We start from the raw sequence: 6,183 nt of genomic DNA on the forward strand, positions 1-6,183 counted from the left end.
CACTCAGAGGTCTCCTAGTAGTGTCCGTGGGACTTTCCTTATGGATCACTTATGGACCTGAAATTACACTTGGAATTGCGAGAGTTGTCTCTCGCTCATGTCATGCCTCCACCATTCCTGTCAAAATTCTTACCTTAGCCGAACGGACGGAGGTCAGTAGTTCCTCCAGTGTGCCTTCCTCTTCAGCTCTTGAGGAAGGCAACAATCCTTTCCTCTAGCTGACGTGACGGGGCTTCGTTCGCAGCTTCTATATCCTTTCGGAAATTCTGCAATTCCAACAACCTATAAATAAAACCTAGCTTCATTCACCCTCATTACTCCACGAAAACTATTTACTAAGTACATGCCCTGTGTAAGACACACAGGGGTACACAGTATGCTCTTGGCCAGTGAGTCTCGGGGGTGTGGCTACAGCTGCCTGTTAATGCTGCATTCTTAGGGAAGGAAACTAGAAGACGTGAGATAACGTGCTGCGGACCAATCCTGGGACTTCATTTTTCTGATGGGTGACCACAAGATTCCACAGCAGCTGTTTGACTCGTTCCTCCAGCATTTGAGGGAAGCCATCAAGGAAAGCCACCAAGGATCCACAGGAGCAAAGTTTTCTGTACGCCAGAGCCAGTGCCAGAGCCATGTGCTAGCTTTCTGAGCCTGGAATGGCAGCACCGTTTTTTACCACGTCTGGCAAACACGGGGGATCTGAGAGCAATGGGAGTATCTCTGCTATCTCCCGGAGAACAGGATTACAGTCTCACTGCAGTGTACACTGCTCAGAACTTTGAGAGGTTTTTCTCTCCAGGTGGGGATTTCAGGGGAATGGAAATGTCTTTCGCACCTCTGCAGTCACCTGCTCTCTGGGAAGGAAACCAGCACTTAGAATTGTAAATATGCAAAATCAAGCTAGCTGAAAACAGTTAGCTTCAAGGGGTCATATTGAAAGATCATTAACTAGTATTATTTGAAAATATAAAAAACAAAACAAATAAACAAAAATTAAATAGAGATGGCTTAAATACATGCTGATGGAAGGCTATTTAAATTGACATACTCTTCCCATTCATTGATTCTATATGCAGCTGTTAAAGAATAGAGTTGCTTTATGTCTACAAAATAAACCTCAAGATACATTGCTTAGTGAAAAGGGAAAGTAGAGAGTGCTTAGCTTTTGTGTGTGTGTGGGGGGAATCTATGGTTACATAAACATATGATAGCTCTGATGAACACACAACAGACTGGAGACACTAGTTAGTATGGGCAGAAGGACTGAAGAACTGGAAGGAAAGGGTAGACAGGAGATTTTGTTGTTCTGTGTACTTACAGTTTTTGAATTTTAAGTTGTATGTATAAATTCACCATTCAATAGCTGGGCGTGGTGGCACACACCTTTAATCCCAGCACTCATTATGTTAAGCAAAACAAGCCAGATTTAGAAAGACAAACATCACATTTTTCTCTTGTATGCTGAAACAAGTTTGAGATGGGGGAGGAGGGGAGGAAGGGAGAGTGGGAGATAGGGAGGGGGAGACAGAGATTCAAGAAGAAGGAGAACTATTTGGGGAGGCAGAGGCAGGCGGATTTCTGAGTTCAAGGCCAGCCTGGTCTACAAAGTGAGTTCCAGGACAGCCAGGACTATACAGAGAAACCCTGTCTCAAAAAAACAAACAAACAAAAACAAAAAAACAAAAAAACAAAAAAAAATTCACCATTCAAAAACACTATTTAAAAGACAATTTTTATTGATAATGTATCTTTTGGTTGGTACATTTCTACTGAATTCCATAAATAGTCAGGTGTTTTTAAAGTAATAGAAATAATTCCAACTTTACACATGGTTGGTGGGAATGCAAATTAGAATAGCCACAATGGAAATCAAGGTTCCTCAAAAAACTAAAAATAGAACTACTAAAGGACAAAGCTATTTCACCACCCAAAGAAATGAAATCAGCACAGTATAGAAATACTGATGTAGGGCTGGTGAGATGGCTCAGTGGGTAAGAGCACCCGACTGCTCTTCCGAAGGTCCAGAGTTCAAATCCCAGCAACCACATGGTGGCAGATCTGGCGCCCTCTTCTGGAGTGTCTGAAGACAGTATACTTATGTATAATAAATAAATCTTTAAAAAAAAAAAAAGAAATACTGATGTACCTGCAGAATTAGCCTAGGTGCCAATCAATAGGTGATATGGATTAAAAAAAATGCTGTATACACAATGTAGTATTAATTCACTCACAGTGAAGACCCAAATCGTGTTATTTGTAGAGAATCAGTTGAATGTGAGATCATTATGTTAAGCAAAACAAGCCAGACTTAGAAAGACAAACATCACATTTTTCTCTTGTATGCGGAAACAAGTTTGAGATGGGGGAGGAGGGGAAGAGGGAGAGGGGGAGGTAGGGAGGGGGAGACAGAGATTCAAGAAGAACTATTTGGGGGGAAGAAGAAGACTGGTGGGAACAAGCAAGGGCTTATCAAGAGAGGAAACGGGTAGGATCAAAGCACATTCTATGCCTGTATGAACATACCATAATGAATCCACTTAGTCGGTACAATTAATAGATAGTAATAAAAAAGAAAGACACTGTTCTCAGTGACAAGGATGAGGAAGTGCAGGAAGCCCTGTGAGTTGCACGTGTGGAGTCTGGGGCTTCCCAGCAAGGGAAAGATTTCCAAGATCATGTGGAAGGGGAGATCCCAAGATTGCTTAAAGATTCCCAGACAGAATTAATGGATTAGTCACAGTGCTTACAACTTAGTTGCTAAAACTCTAACCTCAGAGTCTATGAGGTTTTGTTTTTTTTTTTTTTTTTTTTTTTTTTTTTTTAGAAAGGAACTACTTTAAGTAAGGGAAACATTTGGGGGATGTTCTCATAGCCAGAGACTGGAAGGAGTGCTTCTAGATAAGCCCGGGGGCCACATGGCAGGTCAGATAGAGGTACAAGCAGACTGAACGCGGTGTGGTTTTTCATAATGCTCATCACCTAGAATTCTATTTGCTTATGCTAGTGTCTTTCTGCATTACAATGTAAGTCCCACTGCCCTGTCTTGCTCACAAAGGTCTTCAATTCTTTTGTCGTAGTAGGAATGTGGCAATAGAGTTAGATAGTTGGACACCCCAACATTCCAACCTGTGGCTATTTATTTCTCTTTGATCTGTTAGAAGGTAGCGAAGGTAGCGCCCATAGGAACTAGGACTCAGGATTGTAGCCTTTAAAAGAGAGGTCAAAGTAAAAAATTCAAATCCCAAAGCAAATGGGAAATCAGAAAACTCATCAAACATGGGGAAATGAGAGGAGGAGTTGACTACTGAAATATCAGGGGCAGTACAGGCAGAATAAGAAAGAGGAGGAAGGAGAGGAGGAGGAGAGCAAGGAGATGGAAGAAAGAGAAGAGGTGTGTTTGTGTGGGTGGGTGTGTGTGGAGGGGTAGAAAATGAAAAGGATGCCAATCAGCCAGCAAACAAATGTAAAGAAACTGTCTTAAAAACAAACAACCAAGTGTGCAGCAAGAAATGAGAAGTCAGCCTTGTAGTAAGGCTGCAACGCCAGGAAGTGCAGGATTATCAGTGGAACGTACTGGCTGCTGAGTCACCGTGGGACCGGAGACTTCTGCAGTAGTGGGGGTGGATCCAGTCACCCTGACTTAGGGTCTAGGTTGGCTTCAGAATCTAGGAGAGTGGGAAGATGAGTAAGCTTGGGGCTAATGTCAGACAGTTATGAGGGAAACAATCTAGATGGCTCTGAGCGCCCACTTTCAACCTTTGTGTAGAAGTCAGTGGGAAATTTACACTGTCAGTTATTTCTGTCTGAACACTGATATTCCAGGAGCTACCTGGCAAAAAGAGTCTAGAAACTAGCGACAGTGATCTATATCTGTAAACCCAGCACTCAGGAAACTGAGACAGCAGGATGCAAGTTCAAGGCCAGCCTGGGCTGCTTATTGAGATATTGTCTCAAAAAGCAAAACTATCTAGGAATCAGAGGTGAGGACTCCAGGCAGGTAGAAGAGGCGAGTCAGTCTAGCGAGCAAGTGCCACAGTCCTAGGATGGAAAGGACTAGTGTTAAAGAGGGGAACATATTGGAGGCATCTTGTGGATTTAATAATCATTTGTCAATCCCAGGTCAGGGATTGGGTGCAGGTGGCCCCAGAAGACCTTTGTATGATACAGCTTGTGAGCGCTCGGAGTTAAAGGTACGGGTGGAGCCACTTCTGTGTCTCTGGGCCATGCTTTAGGTCTCCTTATCTGGGCCAATATTGTGGTTTCTTGGGAAGCTTCTTGGGCTCTTTAGTCATCAGACAACTTCTTCTAGCTTTTGAGTCTTATACACGGAACCTTGAAAGTTTACAAAGAAAGGCCAGGTCTCCTAAGCTATCCTTACAATATCTTCATGTTGTGGTATGTATGTGTTTCTGTGTGTGCATACGTGAGCCTAGAGATCAAGGTGAGGTGTTTTCTCCAGCTTTTTAGATGGGTGATGGGGATCCAGACTCAGGACCTTATGCTTGGTACTGAGGATTTTACTTACTGAGCCATCTCCCCTTCTCTTACGAAACCTTAGTTCTTTCTTTCTTTCTTTCTTTCTTTCTTTCTTTCTTTCTTTCTTTCTTTCTTTCTTTCTTTCTTCCTCTCTCTCTCTCTTTTTTAAGTGAGCATTGTGTGCTTTAGGCAATGTCTATTTTCTGATGAAGATCTTGCTAGAGGGAACCAAGAACCAGTGATCCTAGTGTGGATAGCTACAACTTACAGATAAACACAAGCTTTGGCAAGGATATTGAAAGGACAGTGAGCTGCTGCCATTGTGTGTTTCCATAAAACATGCTTCTGTAGACTCACACACACATTGGAGACAGTCTTTACAGACACTTCTGTTTTCTTATTAGTTGGTTCTTTGTGTTTAAAAGCAAGATCTGACATTTCCTGAGAGCCTCTGCAGTAAAGCTGATTACAGAAAGCTTAGCTGTGTGGAACCAGAGTTAAACCAGAGTAGGGGAGGATTGTACTTGCTTTAAACTCTGGGACCATTAAGCATTCTATTGTTCTCTTACATTATAATGGCTACATGCTCCTTGTAGAGAGTTTACAGCCATGCTGTTTCAAAAATATGAATCATGTTTTATCCATCACCTGGACAACCAATCACCTCCTACCTTTTCATCCTCACACCTTAGACCTGTATTTCACTGCCTTCTTTAATTCAAGCAAAGCAGTTTTGAGCACTGGCACTCAGCTCAGAATCACAAAATTAAATAACAACAACAAGAACCCACTCCACATCCTAAACTATGGTTTTGAAATCTGAGACACTGCCGGGCAGTGGTGGCACAAGTCTTTAATCCCAGCACTTGGGAGGCAGAAGCAGGCAGATTTCTGAGTTCAAGGCCAGCCTGGTCTACCAAGTGAGTTCCAGGACAGCCAGGGCTATACAGAGAAACCCTGTCTAGAAAAAAAACCAAATAAATAAATAACATAAAATCAAGCATCAAAGTTGCCAGAAACAGGGTCTCATTCTGTTATCTGTGGTCCCTAGAACTTGGTTTCCCAAATAGTCTGTATACAACAGGGATTCATTCAAACATTTGATGATTACCCAGTGTTCCAAGAACTGTTTATATATACCCTGACACCCTGGGGTCAACTTGAAAAATTCTAATTGAAGTAAGTTGCTTCAGTCTGTTCTGACAAGCTCATTTCCTATCATTCTTTGCTCATTCTCTACCGGTCAGGCTCTCCATATTTCTGCTGTTTCTCTCTCTGGAACACCCCTTCTCAAATGTCTGCAAGGTTTTCTCACTAATATTCTTCATGTTTCTGTTCAAATATCATCTGACTAGAGAAGATATACTATATAGCACCTTATTTAGAATATCATGCCACACTCTTCCTTTATATACATTCTGGTCATTTTCAGTCCCCTTAGCATAATGTGAAATTCTGGAATAGGAAAACCAACATAAAAATGGTAAATTGTACTGATAAGGATGAAATATCTTTATTTATTTATTTATTTATTTATTTTTTAAGGTTATAATTTTTTTTTGATTTTTAATATTTTTATTACATATTTTCCTCAATTACATTTCCAATGCTATCCCAAAAGTCCCCCATAGCGCCCCCCACTTCCCTACCCACCCATTCCCATTCTTTTGGCCCTGGCATTCCCCTATATTGGGGCATATAAAGTTT

The sequence above is a fragment of the Mus caroli genome, unplaced genomic scaffold, assembly GCF_978045245.1.
Source record: "Mus caroli unplaced genomic scaffold, Mus_caroli_1 scaffold_11, whole genome shotgun sequence".
NCBI classification, from domain to species: Eukaryota; Metazoa; Chordata; class Mammalia; order Rodentia; family Muridae; genus Mus; species Mus caroli.